Below are 18,212 nucleotides of genomic sequence, written 5' to 3' on the forward strand. Positions count from 1 at the left end.
ATTATTAAAAATATGATTTAGAGGTCAGTTAGGGATTGTTATCTCTTGAAGTTGTAGAAAATAAGGTCAGCAGTGATCTTGAAGAAAATGATAGAGCTAGAGGTAAAAGACTAAATTTGTAGAAGAAGAAAATGGACCTAGTGAGTGTATAAAACTACCCAAGACGTGTGACTTTGAGGGAAGGGTAAGAAGCAGAGAGTTAACTCTGAGGTACATACGCGGTTGAGAAATGATCAAGAGAAGAATGCGGATTGCACGTAGAGGGTGTGAGGGAGGCTGTAGTGTACATGAGAGATTGACATGGGAAGGGGCTGGGTCCATCCAAGAGAGGACATGACAGCCGGGTGGAAATGTCCGTGAACACAGCGGTGCAGGCGGGACTGCCCTTGGAAGGAAGAATGAACGCCTTTCCCATTAGAGCAGCAGGAAAAGCAGAAAAGAAGGCAGGGAGGCCAGCCTTTTTGGAGAGTCTCCTGTGAAAGTTAGAGGCAAGTCCTGTTGGCTTACTTTCACACTAACAGAAAATTTGAAAGTTCAATTTTTTCCTGAAAAGTAGTTTGAAAAAAAGAAGATATTTGAAACAGTTTCTGTGGAACAAATAAAAATGAATTCAGGTACGAGTAGGTTTTTTACAGCAAGTTTCTACATGAGCAAAAATGACAATAATTTGCACTAACATTTTTTTTCAATGGTGCTAAACGGCTTAGATACAGATTTGGAAAAAAAACAAATAAACAGATTGATACAGTATTGAGGAATTTCTAGTTTTATTTGAGGGGGAAACCATGAGAAAATGTTATCCACAAGGTATTTTGTATATCAGATATTTAATACATCTTAGCTATTCTAGCAATCGATTGATGAAAGTGTTCTTAGAATAGGAGCTAAAGCCCAGGGCACCAGGAGTATAAACTAGAAGTCAGAGCGTGTGATACATGGTTAGGGATGTGAATAGTTAGGGTTTCAGTGGTCTGCGTGCTTCGGCAAAAGGCAAAGTAGAGTTTGGTGGTGAGATGTGTCGCAGAACCAGTGAGGCAGAACGTCGCTGGTGGTGGGAGGCTCCCTGAGGTCCTGAGGCGCTGCTGTGACGAGCTATCGCTTGTTTTGTAAGTCTTGGGAAATGGCGACAACAGAGCAATGCGCAGAAAAGTGAAGATACCCTCTAAGCTTGGACTTCCGCAGCCCACTGTTACTTAGGGAAGTAAAATACGGGCAGGGAGGTCTCCAATGTGCATGTTTTTTATGGCCTGTACCTTAAATTTCATTTCTTCTTAGACCATTTGATCAAGAAGTACATGCTATGGTGAAATGTCTCACTCAAGAAAAACATTGTAATTTCAATAATCAATAGCAGTGGTTACACTCTAATTATAGACACAGAGTTTTTTATATCTAAAGAAATCCAAGTACCTCACTGACCTGTTTTCAAAGAATTTTCACTCTACCTAGACACTGTATGCAATACCATTACAAATAGGTCTGTATTAGTGTCAAATAGTAATGTTAATAATGTATATCTTCTGAGTCCTCACGGCATTTTATTAGTATTTCCCCTACTAAATTCATGTTCTGTCCTCTCACATTTATTTCTTAACTTCTCATTGTAAAATAAGTTCATCAAATGTTAGACTGTGTCTTTGTATTTAAATATTTAAGTTCACCAAAATGCTAAATAAAAATAATGGTCCATGGGGCATTCTTCTAGATGGACAAGAAATTGCTTTAAATTTAAGAGAGCTATCATGGTGGCACATGCCTGTAATCCCAGGACTCAGAAGGCTGAGGCAGGAGAATAATTGTGAGTTTGAGACCAGGCTGGTCTACAAAGTGAGCGTGAGGCCGGCCACAACTGCACAGTGAGACCTGGTCTCAAAAAGTAAAAAAAACAAAAATAAAATAAAATAAAAAATTAAGAGAGTGCTGAAATTCAGTGGGTTGCATCATTCTGCCAAAATTCATAGGAGTAAACAAGACCAGACTCTCGAAACACGTACTCTAGACAAACCACAAAATTATCATGAACATCTGTAAAGACCAGAAGGAATTGTATGGACCAAAAACATTTGCTTTCATTTAGAAGCTGACAACACTGCAACTAGAATACAGCTTGGTTCATGGTGCTATAAGAATCACAGAGAAAAAGTAAGTAGTAAGGGCAAACACTTATTTTTATTGTATCTTTAATGGAATCCAAGATCGTCTGCTCAAAATGTAAATTTTGACAACACTAGAGCCATTTGTTTCCATTCGGGCTAAGTCAAATTGTTTGGCTATGAAACAAACAAGTACCAATCAATTCGATGACCACCCTTCAGTTTGCTGTGACTGGTCTGTTCTTGTTTTCAGGACACTCAACTCAGTGGGCTCAGAAGTGCAAATCCATATGTAATTCAAACACTGCACAATCACAACGAAATCTTTCCATAACCTCACTGCCATTTAGAGAAATAGTGGAGAAGCTACTACTTCCTAGAAAACTTTTGTTCTCAACGGAAGTAATAATAGTTCAAAATATGTAGGTACACTTTGTTACATCATGGGATATATATGTTTTTAAATATTCCCTTTCATTTTACTCTTCACTTTAATAAAGAAAATTAAGAATTCACCTTTTAACCTAATCCGTGTACAGGAAAATGCAAAAAGTAATCAACAAAAGAGAACACGAAGTAAACCCAATTGACAGAATTTAGATGTGTAAGCCTGGAAATAAAAGAGAAACTCTATTGAAAATGTTAATGATATTTATTGTTCATTTCTGTATCTTGTTAGAATTCAAGGTAACCCAAATCAGACATTCAAAGAGAATTTTAAGCAGGACCTTTTAACAAAGATGTGGTTGGATGTAAGCAAACAAAAAGTGCCGAAACTAGACTGTACCTGAAAAAGCAAAGGGGTGCCTGAGCCCAGTGGGATTCCAAGTGGAAAAGTTGCTCCTGAGAGGCCAGCTCAGCCCTGTGTCTAGGGAGCCAGCAGCAGTCAGCTCTTGCGCCCCCGAGCAGGTGGAGGACAGAGGAGTCTCCACAAGGACTTCCCCAGTTCCTTGTCCACTCGCCACCTGTTTGTGTTTCCATTAGCTGAAACAATCAAAAGCCCGTAGCTAGAGATCTCCATGTGAGGCAAAAATAGTTCCATTTCTCAAGGTACAAAAAATAGGACCTAGCGATTCAGGAAGGGGAGGCAGGAATCATCAGCACATCGTGGCTTGATGATGAGTGTGAGTTTGAATGTGTTACAAAGCAGAGGGCAGCAAACGCTGACTTTTCCATTGAGTAGCTTTATCCACTTGGACAGTCCATTTCCTTGCTATGAGTCATAGTTCTCTTCCATAAAGATACATGACAAATTGGTGCATTACTAGAAAAAGAATTTAAAACTTTCTAAATGTGCAGTTCGACCTGAGTATAAAAAGGAAAATAATACACCATTTGGTGATGAAAATTAATAAGAGAAAATGATAACATGGCTTAGAGAGGGAATTAATAGAAGTAAGCCCAACTTTATTATCAATTATTAGATCAGAGCATCGATATCCATGAACACAGGGATGCAGCATTCTAAAAAAAAGTAAAAAGTGTACCCACTGAATTTATTTTATGTTCCAGTGGCAGGACAAGGGTTCTCAAATGCTGTACTCACATTGTTTACACCCTTTTTATTGGTCATATTTTCTCTTTCAGTTTCATGTGTAGCATCATTCAGTCATCTATTTTCTACCCATGGAATCAGCACTTAGCTTGACCCAGACCTTGTACAGTATCTTAACACAAAGATTTTTTAAAAGCCTCTATTTGTCAGTGGAGGCTTCTTAAAGGCAAAGACTTAAGAGTTACAGTGAAAATATTTCTGCATTAGCCAGTAAGTTATCTCCCAAAGCTGTTGAGTAAATATTAATGGAAGACTAAGGTATCATGACAAAATGTGTCAGTATTTAAATGAAAAGTAGCTTTTCATTCTATTGTGGTTGTCACTCATATGCATAATATTTTCCAATTTTTTCTCTTTTCTGAGATAATTTTTTCACAACATTTAGGACATTTGAAAGATTACATGAAAGATTTCATAATTTCAAATAGACAAACAAATTTACCAACAATCTAGGACTGTTAGCTTAACAAGCAAATGAACTCTGATATGTCAATATACAAGTTTTAATTACAATGAGCATTTCCCAGAAAGCATTATAACATTTTTCTCTTTTTTTTGTTTGTTTGTTTTTTTCTGGTACCGGGAATGGAACTCACAACCTCGCTCTTGCCAGGCAGGCACTATGCCGCTGAGCTAAATCCCCAGCCCCTTTTCTCATTGTTAAAGTCTTGAAGAATTTCCCTTTGGTATGTATATGTGATCAACTGTGTTTATTAAGTTGTCAATATGCTCAAACCCTATATATACACTGCTCATTGTTCTTTTGGCAAGGCAATCTGATTCCATGTGCTTTTGTTTGCTTTATTTGATATTTTTGTTTGTTCTTGTTTTTCTAAGAAGTATGGTACTAATATATACTCTTTGACAATATAGAGTAATAAATATTTCTGTGAATTTTCGTTTTCAATAATTTGAATTCATAATACACAATAAAATCATTCTCCTGGAAATTAAAACAAAATGTACAACTTTGATGAAGAGATAGTAAAATGATGTTTGAAGTCACTTTTTGGTCAATGGCGCAAGTTTAGATAGATCAGGCCCAGCCATGGCTGTAAACTGCATAATCTCAGGGTCCACCACACTGAACAACTTGAAGTTCTTGGAATATGTGAAACTTAACCCAGACGTGGATGAGCACAAGTCAAGACGTACGCTGTATTTTCAGTTGTATTTGTTATATCGCACATTTTCTCCAAATGATATGAGCAGCGAGAGTCACTCTTTGAAGGCTGTGAATCAAGTGTTTCTACTGCAGGGGTTCCTAACCCCTACTGCCTCATGCAGTCTTAAAGAACAGATATTCTACCACAGCATTCCAGAAAGCAACATAATTCAGAGCCAAAACACGTCACCATCACTGCCCCCAATCACGCTGACTTTTATCATTTCAGCCATTGTTATCTTGTGCACCAGATCTCCTCCTCTCAAGTGTTGCCAAAGTTTTGTCTCCTGTGTATGTTATGCCCATGTTTCTGTCCAATTATGTCATAGAAACTGGGCTGTTTACATTTATATAGACTTGGTGTGTAGATCCTTTCCAAGGACCACTTTCAACATAGATTCCTACTTGGATTTTTGCAACATATCCTGAACTGATTCTGTTGGAAATTGCAAATACTCTATATGATTTAGAGTAACTACTACTTACCAACGTAAAGAGTTTAAAAAAATCATAGATCGTAGATATTTTAGGAAGAGTCTTACCAAACTAGAAAGGCCATAGCAGAACCGAATAGTTGCAAACTTCACTGATTCTTTTCTAAGACTTTTCCTTATTCTCATAATCATAAAGCACTTGTGTCTTATCACGTGGTCATTCATCTCCTCAGGCGGTGCTCACGTGTCCTGTGCCCCTCTCTTTCTGTGTGGCTTCCTGGATCCCACGGAACACTGCAGACTTTCTCAGATACATCTCCTGCTCTCAGATAAAACAAGGGCAGTTCTATTTTCCAAGTTTTTATTTTGCTTTGGATTATGTTTCCAGAAAAAAAATTGCCAAGTGGTGTTTAATCTTTTATAGACTATAAGGTTGAAAAGCGTTTTTGGAACACATATTAAGCACTTGAAATTAGGCTAAGCACTAGAATGCCATAAAAAATGAAAACTATTAAGATATACTCTGTCTTCAAATTTTGTAATCTAGTTAGAGATGGAAAGTACAAAAAGCAATATTAATCCATTTGCTAGGTTTAATTCAAGACAATAATAAAAAAGATTATCAAACGGCTGCACAGTGTTACCCCTTCAATGAGTTACACACTAACTATCATGATAGTTTGGATACGCACAGCACTTAGGCAGGAGGAGGAGATTTTAATATACTGTTACAAGTGAGATAGATGAGTAACCTGTTTAGTGAAATGAATCATTTGTTTAAGAGGCTGAAGTGATTCTGGAAAGAACACAGGTGTGGTGGGTTGACACCGCTGGTCAGTTTGTGACACCCAGCTGAACTGAATCAGCATGGCGCTGGGCATGGGAAACCCACCTGAGGGTTGTTGCCATCAACATAAAAAGAACTGGAGAGGAAAAAGCGCGTTGCTGATTCTGCTGGAGGAGCTTGTCATTCTGGCTTTCTTAATATCAACTGGTCTGTTATCATCAGAGGATCTCGGGACCTCATTGTCACTGAGAATGGCTTTGGTTCACTTTGGGGGAGCTCTGGTCCTTACTTTAAGCATTGCTTCCTGGCTCCAGTGCAGATCCCTCAGCCTGCTGGCACAGATCCTTCATTCCGCTGGCACAGACTTTCTAGCTTCCACCACTAGCCTTTGGGCCTTCCCAGTGTAGATCCTTGACACTGACTTACATGAGTCACTATCATGGGCTCTTGGCCTCCAGCTGGACTCATAGGCAGCATTGTCGTGGGCTCTAGCTCTTCAGCGGGACTCATGCAGGACATTGCCCTGGGATCCAGACCCTAAGCTCAATTCTTTGGTTCTATAGTGTATGGACAGATTTCCTGCACTCTTTTGTATTTAACTTTTTGTGTGACTGTTATAAAATAATCCTATAAATTATGTGTCCCACATTAAATTGCTTCACTTGCAAACCCTGATACAACAACAGAATTCAAATTATTCAGTTCCTTAAATAGCAAAACACATCATTTTATCATGGACAACTAGGAACTAAGGAACATTTTAAGAGGGGAAGGTAGATATGATCTTTAGTGATCATAAAGAATGTTTTGCAGAGCATAAAACTGGTGGGTACATAAACTGAGAGGCTACTGCAGTTAGTCAAAGGGGGCAGTGATAATGTTAAAACCTACAGAGTATTAGTAGCTGAGGGAAAGGCAACATAAAGTATTTTCAAAGAATAATAGAGAATTATTCAGTTTATTGCCCAAGAAAGAATCAGAAGAAGTGTCAAAGATGATGCTGAATTTGTGAGTTGGGATGATAATAGTGTTCCTTGAGACTGGTTTTGGAAACCCATTTTAGAGAAAGATATGAATTGAGTCTTAAATAGAGATATTCAGGGCACATTGTGAAATTTGGAGGTGCACGTCCACAACTCAAGAGTGAAAAAACTCTAAAGATACCTACCTTGGAGTAACACCACAGAGTGTCGTCTGAAGGTGTGAGATGACCAATGGCAAATCTGAGAGCGAAAATACGGAGACAAGAGGTGTTTCCTAATCAGTGCAGAGCAATACTCAAAACACGGTATTTGATTATTATGAAGCCGCAGACCAAACAAATCAACCCTCATACAGTGTACAGTAGAAACTCCGACAAGCTTGTGATCTCTTCTAGGACAGAAATGGCTACCTAGGAAGGCAACAGGTGGTTTATCGTGGGGGTCTAAGATTTAGCAAAGCTAGTGTAATAAATATGCACTCTAGCTGTGGAACTGAGGCTTCAAATGAAAACATGAGTAGTTAACAATTTAAATAGAAAATATGCAGCTTCCTCCGTGAGGCAGATGATCTACTGTAACTGCACCTGGAAAATATATAATTGAAATTAATATTACACTGACTTTCAAAGAAAAGCTATACTTTTTATAAAAATGTCATGGAAACGATAACGTCAACTCCTGAAACCTGAGGCTGAGCGTTGTGAGAATGCAAAGCCTCTAAACAGTCGTTACGAGAGGTTTCACACAGTTCCATCTATAATTGAAGCTGATAGCTTTATCAGATTTTTAAATTTTAAAATTCAAGTTTAAATATTATACGAAGCATGAAAATATTTCTGGCCTTGCTTTATTTGACTAACAGATATCACTTTTCAGCTGTATTTAAATCTTAAATTTTTTGCATAATAAAGTATTCAAGATTGATCAGCATATTAAAAAATTACATAATGATGCTACTGCAAAATAGAAAATTGACTGGTCTGATAGTTATTTCATAATTTTGTTTAAATATACAATTTAAAAAATGATAAAGATCAACTTTGTCCACTTCACATTGTGTCTTTACTGATTCTATTAAAGAAAATTGCCAACTCTATTTTATTTTGTACTCTGGAGACAAAAGGCCACTTTATTTAAATATATAGGAAAGCTTAAAAAAAGTTGTAAAATTACTTCTAAAATATTGATCTATTTTTAAAGGAGATGGGACAGTTCAACCTCATGAAGCGCACTACAAAGAGATTTCCTTCTTTCAAGGCAGACACTGGCATAATGCACTTGCTAAATGCATGCATTTGATACAAGAAAATTATGGTAATGTGACATTCCTACTACATGATGGACTATTCTTTTAGATAGTGAAACATATTAATAACACACATGATAGAGTTCTTTTTGGTTCTTGACATTTAGAACCAAATTTTTCAAAGGTTGTCTTCATTATGTATGTATACAGTCAGCATAAACCACAACACGCACACACACAAATGCCTTTGTCTCAGTACTCTTGTACACGCTAACAAGTGCCCACAATTTTTCACTTCCCTTGAAAACGAAGTCTTAAAATAAAACTAAGAAAGAAAATTTCTTGTAAAATTATAGGCCCTGACATATTCTTTTGAGATGTCTGCTTTTCTTGTAATAAAAGTATTTGGGATAAAAGATAGGTTAAGCAGCGACTCGAAATATATTACATTGTGCAACTAAAAGTGAACAAAGAGCACTTACTAAAAGTGAACAAAGAGCAGTAAACTAAAAGTGAACAAAGAAGTATGCATTTGTGTTTGTGTTTATTCATAGGTATTCAATGCACACCATAGAATACAGTCATTCTGCACCCAATCTTTTCAATCAGTCAGGATCTACAGACATAATACAATAAAAACTGGTCTGTAACCTACTTCTCATTTTCATTAAAAAAATTAGTAAATGCAGTGGGTTATTGGCATAGCAGCACAAAATTTTCCCGAAGAGTATTATGAGAAGGGAACTAGATGGGAAGATCAGGATATTATAACCAGTCGTATGTTCTTTTTCTAGACAAGGATTTCATTTTTCTAAACCTCAGCTTAATACTTTCTTTATAAAGTGAGGTGATTGGGCTCGACTTGGAGAACAAACAGAGGACAATATCCATTGTAATTAATTGTTAGTAACTGTACTAGGAACTGTTTAGACTAGTCCCCACTTGGCTTTAGGGAAGAGGGCGTCAGGGGAGAGTTGGAGGCAGTAGGACACATGCCTTGTTTTCATTACTGTGACATTATACAAAAAATAAGATCTTGTGTACCTCTCTAAAGAGGTATTAAACTCTCATGGTTATCAATTTATAATACTACTTTCTTGTCCATCTTTAAAATAACTATAGTATTCAACTCTAATGTATTTTATCTGATGAAAGAATAAGTACTATGCAATTTAGTTTCTTAAAAAGTAATCTCTTTTACACATAAAAATCCAAATTACCCAATTTGACGGGGTTTTTAAACAATATAAAATATTTTAGCTTAGAAAATTGTTTGCTCTATAACTTGACATCTGTTTCCCCATACACGGCAGCATCAATGAACACGGTTGTGAATAGACTGAAAATGTTGCTAGTCCAGTAACTTCTTGTGGACAGAGGCCAGGTCTTAGTTAACTCTGTATCCTTCCCTGGGGCCATGTGCATAAATGATCTGAAATAAACAATGAAATTAAATTGCTACATGATATCTAGTGAGCATGTATAACAGTCAATTCAAATATAGTCTGCAGTAGTGTTGGATGTTGGCAGAAATTTTTGATATTTTTCTCATTCAGTTATTTAGTGCTTGAAGTTGTTTTTACGGTAAAAATTCATTTATGAACTTTTTTGCCAATGTTGTAATCTGGTTTCTGGCTGTTGAGCACAGTAAACTCAATATTTATACAGTAAGGAAAACATGGTTTCTAGTTTTACTTAGGATATTTATATATCCTTAACCCATCTTAACCCATCTTTATGTGGACATGGACTGGATTCTCCAGGTAGCAATCTCAGCACTACTACTGTGGAAGAGGTTTAAGTGGTGCGCTAGGATCAACTTCATGAAAGGCAATTGCAGAAGTAACTCTAGGAGACAGGAAGCTGAGCAGTGACTCAGTCTTAAGGAGCTGCAACCTGTTTTGTGGGAAGTTCTGTAGCAGGGTTGAAATCCAAGTTGTCCCAAGCTGGGACCAAGTATCCGTATGTCATATACTGCGTGTGCGTATCCCAGGAAAAGAGTGTGCCCCGGGCCAGAAGTTTCTCTTTAGTAGAAACAATCTCTTTGAGAGGCTGAAGCCTATCTCGGGCACCATTTACAACAGTTAAAAAACTTAAGTCTGAAGGGGTATTTGGATCACGCACCACACTGTGTATGGTGGTGAGCAAAGAGCCTGAACGATACATAGCTCTAGGGTAAGTTCTGGCTGGTTGAAACAGTAGCTGGCATGTGGTTGAGGGAGTGGCAATGCAGCATCGTCACAAAGACCATTAAACCTTGCATTTGTCCAGCGTGTCTGAGAACTCCGGGAGAGGGTCCTTCTCAGCCGTTGGCTGATGGAACGTTAATCAGTTTGTAAGGCAGGGCACAGAGTGTGGCTAGCCCACATTATAAGGTGGGGAGGAGCCCTGGAGATCGAAATGAAGCCTACGATTAACTCTAGGAGCCTTGCCCTGGTGCCAATCTCCCTTTACCTGGAGGAGGCGGTGGTTATGTTGCAATCTCCTTGCAATGGTGTCAGTGTTTTCTAGCTTATACAAAGGTGCAGAGTTTTCTAGCAAGCTCTTGTCTTTATTCCTTTTTCTCATTTTCGTGTTAACTCTCCGAGAATATTTAGTGCTCACTTATTTTGTCCCCTTTCAGATGCTGTCCATAACTGTGTTAGGAGGGGTAAAAGAATCGCATTTAGTGCTATTAACCTAATGACTACAGTACTGCCAAAATTCACTATATTTAACAAACATATAAACCACATGGTGGCTGATTATTTATCCCTCTCCATAAAATAATCCAGAGGAAACATGGCAGTGGAAAATATATCTTATCCACCCACATATACACACTAAATTATTGCTTATCTCACACAGCACCTTAAAATTTCTAATACTAAAATCCATACAATTAAGAATTTATAGTAAAAATTTGCAGAAAAATATCAAGTGGTCAGTTCTATCTGTATTAAAATGTCGACATTTCTGTGAATTGTACTAGAGGTGTACCATTTGAAGTCATATTTTAGCCCAAAAGTTTGATCTGTAATTGCACTGTTTAATATACCACCGGATATATAAATATCCTAAGTAAATAATGATATATCCCCAGAATTTTTGAAATTTTAATCATTTTCTCATTTGTTTATGTATATGGAAGTACAGGCAGAGCAGAGAACATATTTCTAGTTCCTCAATTCAAATCTGAGTGTTTAGGTAACAGTGCCACCTATTGCTGTAAAGATAAAGTACCCCTATGTCTTATTCCCTTAGTATTTGACCCTACAGTTCTCTTTTCTAACTGCTTCTCTCTGTCCTTCTAAGTTTCATTTTGATTAGAAAGTAATTGTATTTCAAGTAATTTTAAAGAAATAAATGTTGTCCATAAAAAAAGTCTTTTATACTTTATCAGTATAAAAAGATTTTATTACTGGCTAAACATGCAAGGTTTTAAGAAGCAATATAAAAATTAAATAATTTAGGCTTGCATTTTATTTTTTCATCTTTGAAAAACAGCATTACTGCAAAATATAAAGAAAATTTAAATTTAATTTTATATCATTGTGTAACAAATGCATAGTATTTGATTTTATTTGTGATAAATTATATATTAAAGATACACTATATTTTAAAAGTAGATGATCAGGAAAAGAAAATCATATTTTCCTTGCTGTGACAAAACTGTGAGTTTCTCATAAAAAGATCATCCTATTAATTTTGATTCACAGAAGTATATTTAAATGACAATAGTTTGCACTTTTAATTTTATTGTTTCTAATTTGTGATAAGAATCAAAAATTCCCTGCAAACATGTATTCATATGAATTAATATCAAATATCTATTTTCCAACAAAGCAGTATATGTGACTATCTGTTTAAATGTAGATGAATTTTTATTATATGTATGACTAAAAATATACTTGCTTAATTAATTTTGAAAGATTACTAATTCACTTAAACATTATATAGCTAAGGATTCAATTTTATATTGGTTTTTATATTGTGATGTTTTCTTTCTATTTTTAATTATATATAAATTAACTGCATATAATTTTATAAATGATGAATTTTTCTGAAAATGTAATTGGAAGTTCTTACATTTTTCAGCAGCAAAAGCTCCAATGAAGTTATATGAAAAAAAACAGAATTTTCCTTATCTCTCCAAGAGGATTGTGGCATCCAGTGGTAATAACAGAGTCTGAAATTTAAAGATACTTTAGATGAGCAAAAGAGTGGCTGATTTTTCATACATGCAGCTGAGTCCTTGGGAATGATATTATAAACCATGTATTTCTGATACCTAATTATATAGATTATATGGTTTTTAAAATTACAATTACTGCATAGCTTTACATACTTTTTGTAACATAAACAAAAATTATTTCAATATTCTAATTATATATTTGAATTTTATATGAAATCACATTGAACTCTTTTGTTGATTGTATATATTTGGATGAGAAATAGTATTTTCTTTAGATCATCTCAAACTTTGCTATTTAAATTCAAAGTAAGCATGAGTGCCATATTAAGTTTGAACGTTCTGAAATTTTGAAGAACTGTAGTTTGATATCACTGAATGACCTGGTTCTTGTGTAGCTTGGTATTTGAAAACATTCAAGTTTAGTAAAGTAGGGCCAATTAAAGATCTGGGAGAACAGGGAGTAATTTCTTTGTATTTTAAAATTATTTGTGCTATGAGAAAACACTAAAAAAAAATCTTACAGACTAATAATTTTCTTCACATCTATATTCACAATACATAGTAAGATTCATGTTAAACAGCTATTTATTAAAATGTTAAAACAAGAAGTTTAAGTATGAGTAGGTTTTTAGAAAAATCAAAAAGTATTTTCCTTCTATACAGATATTCCTATTACTCAACACAATGTGTTGTTTTAAAATTTTCATTTAAGAATTTTTTCAGGTAGATGTTAGTTGAACCTTATAAGACAATATATATTTTGAAATAAATTTTTTTTCAGGTGAGCTGGCTATTGTTTCAAGCATCTTTCATAAAATACAAAAAGAGGAGGGCATTAAAGAATTACTGCCAATAACTTCCCTTACAAACTTAGAAATTTCATATCTTTGGAACACTTAGTTATTATGTTTCAACAGAATACATAGAAACAACATAAAATTGAAAAGAAGGAGGGAAGTTGAAAATATATCAAACAACTATTTTAAAGAACTCTGATCCAAATCTGTCATATAAAACAGTAAATGAAAGATACCATTTCATATGAAAGTTATATTGTTGATGTTATTTAAATAAAACACATTGTTAAGTAATTTACACACAAATATATTTAAAAGAACAATAAAATGCTTGCTTAAAGAAAAACCTCACATGAATATATAGAGGCTGAACTTTGTGATTAAAGTGTGAGCGGTTTAGCTTACATGGTACGGTTGGAATTAAAACAACTATTCCCTATCTTCAAGGCCCTGGATTTAAATTTTGAAGTCATGCTCCTTTAAGATTATCATTAGGGCATAATTCAATCTGAGATAAGGGCAGGGAGGGTTGGGTAACTAGGTCTAATGTTTAATTATTTGTCTTGCTTTCCTCAAATAATTTGCTAAGACTGTAGCCTGGGAATGCAAGTGAGATTGTGAAGATAAAATGGTTCTACCCTAACAGCTAACATCATCATGGCTTTTACGTCTAGCTTTACTAGGTCCTTGCTTTGAATGAGCATCACAAAACCGATGGAGCTGTAGTCCCCACATTACCTTCTCCTCGTGATCATTTTCAATTTATTTTTTTCTCTGTGTCATTATTTTAATGTAAATCTTTCTTTTCCTTTTCAGTGAAATAAAATGATTAAGTAATTCTGCCTTTTGCATGATTAAAGATGACGGATAAGTGCGGGTGGGTGGATAAGAATCAAGACTCCTAGCAGAGTCTGTGCACCGCACATGTCAGAACCTTCCAGCTTGTGCACTCTTAATGACAGGGAAAATTAGCATGTCTGTGGCCAGCCTAGGAAGAGGCAAAAGATAAGGGCTCTATATCATTTTTCTAACCAAAATCTAAATAGCTTTCATTTTTTGCTATAATTAATCCCCCACATAGAGAATAGAAATTAAATTTAAATTCAAATCATATTGTGGGCTCCTAAAAACTAAAATGTCAGTAATTATTTAATAATTGCCCAGTAAGTTGACAAGCCTAAGCAAATATAATACAGAAAATACTAATGCAAGGCCATTTATACAATCACTGTTGATATAACACATTGATTACTGCTTTAGTCATTTCCTCATAATGATTTAGAGAAGAAAACACAGGGATAAAACTAGTTGCATTTTCCCCTTTGTTTTCCACAATTCCTCTGTCTTTCACTTTTTCATAGTTTACTGAACTATATTGACCAGAAGAAGGAATTCGTTAGAAGAGAGCAAAGACACATAGCCATTGTTTCTAGATATAAGACCTAAAATTATGTAAGAATTGAGCTTTGTGCCTAATACTACTAGTTTCTTGTAATTAAGTTCAATTTTTGAACATCTAATATTAAAAACTAACCTTATTCTTAAGTGGTAACACTTTTAGGACTCGCCCACAGCTTCCTTCATTTTATAAAAAGAAAATCATTTGTTTTTAAGCAGAGGCTTGCAGAAACAGTAAAACACCTCCTGCCTTAGCTCCACCAACCAAGACCACACAGCCTTCCCTGGTTTCCTGGCCTAGGATTTGTCGACATCTGTATCATGGTAGCTTTGAGTTTCTCTTTTGACAGAAAAAATTACTATTCTTTGATTTTTTTTTTTCTGATTATGTTCTGGATGGCAAAATTTGGGCCACAAAATGCTAATTTCTAGCCTCACACCCTGACAGCAATCAGAGCCATCACCAGGACGGAATAAGAAGAGAGCAATCTCACGTGCAGGGGGAGGAGTGCTCATCAGCGCCCGGCAGACTGCCGTGGAGGCTTACGGTAATCCCATTGGACAGCCCTGGCTGATGAAGCCTGCGCAGAGGCAGCCCGTTGTAGGGAGCTCACAATCGCAAGCGTTTGTCCACAATTTAAAGCTACACGAGAAGCAGAGAGTATTCATCCGCACAACACCGCAGTTTTACTGGAGTGACACTTACACAGTCTTTAACCCATTAACGCCTTCTCTCTTGGCGCAGGCAGTTGCCCTTGTTTTGTGAAGGGTCTGCATGAAAAGTTGCGTGCAAACACAAGCTTATCTGCGAAGCTGTAAAAACCCCCCATAAGAATAAAACCTTTTTGTTTGGAAACAGTATCAGCGACTGACTTCTAAATCTGAAAGAAATGGTGGTTTTTTGATAGTTTCCACCTATGTGGTGCTTTGAGTACTTAAAACTGACTTTTAGCATACGACAAGAATGTCTCAGCTGATATTTAACTTTTTTTCATTTTCCTGTGTGCTGGGTCTGACCATCTATTATTCTACCCTGTGAGATTGACAAAAAGTAAATGATTTAAGTTATTGCAGTTTCACAGCTCACATAAGAGTCATGTTTCTTTCCCTGCTATTGTACAAACTATTGTAGACCAGTGCAGCATGTCTTATTTGCTACTCTTATTACTTTAAAAATTGGGCAGCATTCCAAGAAAACAAACATCACTTCTGTTGTGTCAAAAATAGAATGGTTATGATTAAATATGCAGTTATTTGTAGTTCATTTTAAAAGGAAGAATTTGCTATCAACTGCAGCTCACAATGAACAATTAGGGCTGCTTTCCATTCTATACACAAAATCTACTTTTATCCTGTCTTTTCCTTCCTTCATCGTCCCCCAGTATTCTCACATGTATAAATATTGCCACTCGACTAAATTTCCTTCTTCTACTTAAAAAAGTATTCATGAAGAAATTCTCTCAAGTAGTCACCATTCCCCTTCAAAGAAAATCTATCTCTGTCTCCGTAACAAGAGTCACTTCTGCCCTGCACTCCTTGCTCCTCACCTCCATGTGAATATCTGGTTTTGACTCATGACTAGGTTAAGTACTGTGGGATTTATGATGCTCTGCTTAAAATCCAGAACTCCCTTGCTGCTTCCTAAACCCTGTAACTAGTATTTCTTACAGGTGGTTCTTGCATGGGATATAGCATTAGAGAGCCTGGGATATTACGTGACCAGGGGTGCATAAAAGACCTCTTGGAAATTTCTGCTTTGAGCACTTTGGAAACCAAGATTTGTTGCACAGATCCTTGTGATTTCGTCCAGAGGTGTGTTTCCACGTAGGACGAAGAACCACAAAGTTTACACCTGGAAATTTTGTGGACCCCCATTGCCTACCAAAACCCTTTCTTTGATGTACCATATGCTCAGATTTGAAATATGAGCCTTAACGTGTATGTTCTGCTGCATCTTATGAGCATTTTCAAATGCAAAAAAAAACCCATGAAATATTTCCAGAAATGCCCCGCCCCCATCACCTAATAGTTTTTGTCTTGTTTTTGCTTCAGGTGTTACCTCGGATAGAAAGGTGAGACAAATGTTCTTTTTTTTTTTTTTTTTTTTTTTTTTTTTTTTTTGTTTTTCTCCGGTACCAGGAACCGAACTCACGACCTTGCGCTTGCCAGGCAGGCGCTTTGCCTCTGAGCTAAATCCCCAGCCCCCAAATGTTCTTCTGTTGTTGTTTGTTTCTCTAATTTAGCCACAGCTCATTTCCTCAGTAAGTAACCAATATTTTTACAAACACTTTAAACTTGATTATTTAATCATATTTACTACATTTAGATTAATTTCAGTATTTACTCTTATTTAAGCTCAAATTATCCCACTTATCTCAGTAGCCTTGGGCAGGTTCCATATTCTTGGTATGGCATGTTTCCAGAGCCACCTTTTACATTTCCTGCTCCTAATCTGGTTCATTACTCAGAGTGCTCCAGAAAGACAGAGCAGTAGGACGTAGATACACAGACAGACAGACAAAGGAAGATTTATAAGGGAATCAGCTCATGCATGTAGTGAGGCTGAAGAGCTCCTCGCTGAAAGCGAGAGAGCCTGTAGTGCTGGTTGCCCAACTCAGTTCAAGTCTGGAAGGCCAAAGTATAACTCTCAATCCAAAGGCACCAAAGCCAGCGGGTAGAGCACTATTAGTGTAAGTCTTGGAGTCTAAGACAGCAGGAACCTACAGTTCTGATATCCAAAGGCAAAAGATGAAGGGCATTCTAACACAAGAGAAGCAAGAATTCATCAATTCTTTACCAGGCCTCCAGTAAATCAGACGGTTTCTTCCCACACTGAAGGCAGATGTGTCTACAGACCTGCATGCCGGTCTTCTCTGGAAACACCCTCACAGACACATCCAGACTCAATAGTTACCAGCTTTCTACGCATCCCTTAATGTAGTCAGGTTGACACCTAAAACTATTAGATGTAGTATCAGCCATTGATCAGGAGACACAATCTGGACCCTGGAGATGATCTTTGATCTTAGGTCAGTCACTATCTAGGCCTTTGCAGTGAACAGTTAATAAATAAACAGTAAACATACTTTATAAGTCTGTACTTATATTTTGAATTTGAAGTCAGGACTCTAGAGTGTTCATTTCTGTTTTAATCAGCTTTCTGTAACTACAGGAAAATATCTAATGCAATTAACTTATAACAAGATAAGATTTATTTTGACTTATGCTTCTGGAGGTTCCAGTGCGAGATCAACTGGCTCCATGATTTTGGCCCCTGATGAGCACAAAACATAATGCAGGAACATTTTGGCAAAGGAAACTGTTCATTTCATGAGCCAGAAAGCAAAATCAAATAGAGAAAAAGACTGGAATCCCACAATGTGCGTTGAAGTATGTCCTCAAAGACCTAAGGTTCTCATAAAGTCCGACTCACTAAAGTCCACAGCACTTCCAGACAGTGCCTACTAGAAGCCAGGTCTTTAACACGCAGACCTGCGGAGGACATCCAACATCTAAATTACAGTGTTGTGTGCTCTCTTCCCCAATGAAGAAATAAGACACCCTAATAGATATTTCAGGA

At 36.4% G+C, this 18,212-nt stretch overlaps 1 long non-coding RNA gene across 1 annotated transcript; it reads right to left on the reverse strand.

Annotated features, from left to right (window-relative positions):
• Nucleotides 1-8,788: 8,788 nt before the first annotated feature.
• LOC102016856 lies at nt 8,789-17,614 on the reverse strand. Its single transcript, XR_262241.2, has 4 exons — nt 17,430-17,614; nt 12,332-12,431; nt 10,718-10,899; nt 8,789-9,695 (listed from the first exon to the last, which is right to left on the reverse strand). It is a non-coding gene; the product is annotated as an uncharacterized LOC102016856 (long non-coding RNA).
• Between the last annotated feature and the right edge of the window lie 598 nt (nt 17,615-18,212).

This window comes from Chinchilla lanigera, unplaced genomic scaffold (genome assembly GCF_000276665.1).
Source record: "Chinchilla lanigera isolate Chin_1 unplaced genomic scaffold, ChiLan1.0 scaffold00043, whole genome shotgun sequence".
In the NCBI taxonomy this organism is placed as follows: domain Eukaryota; kingdom Metazoa; phylum Chordata; class Mammalia; order Rodentia; family Chinchillidae; genus Chinchilla; species Chinchilla lanigera.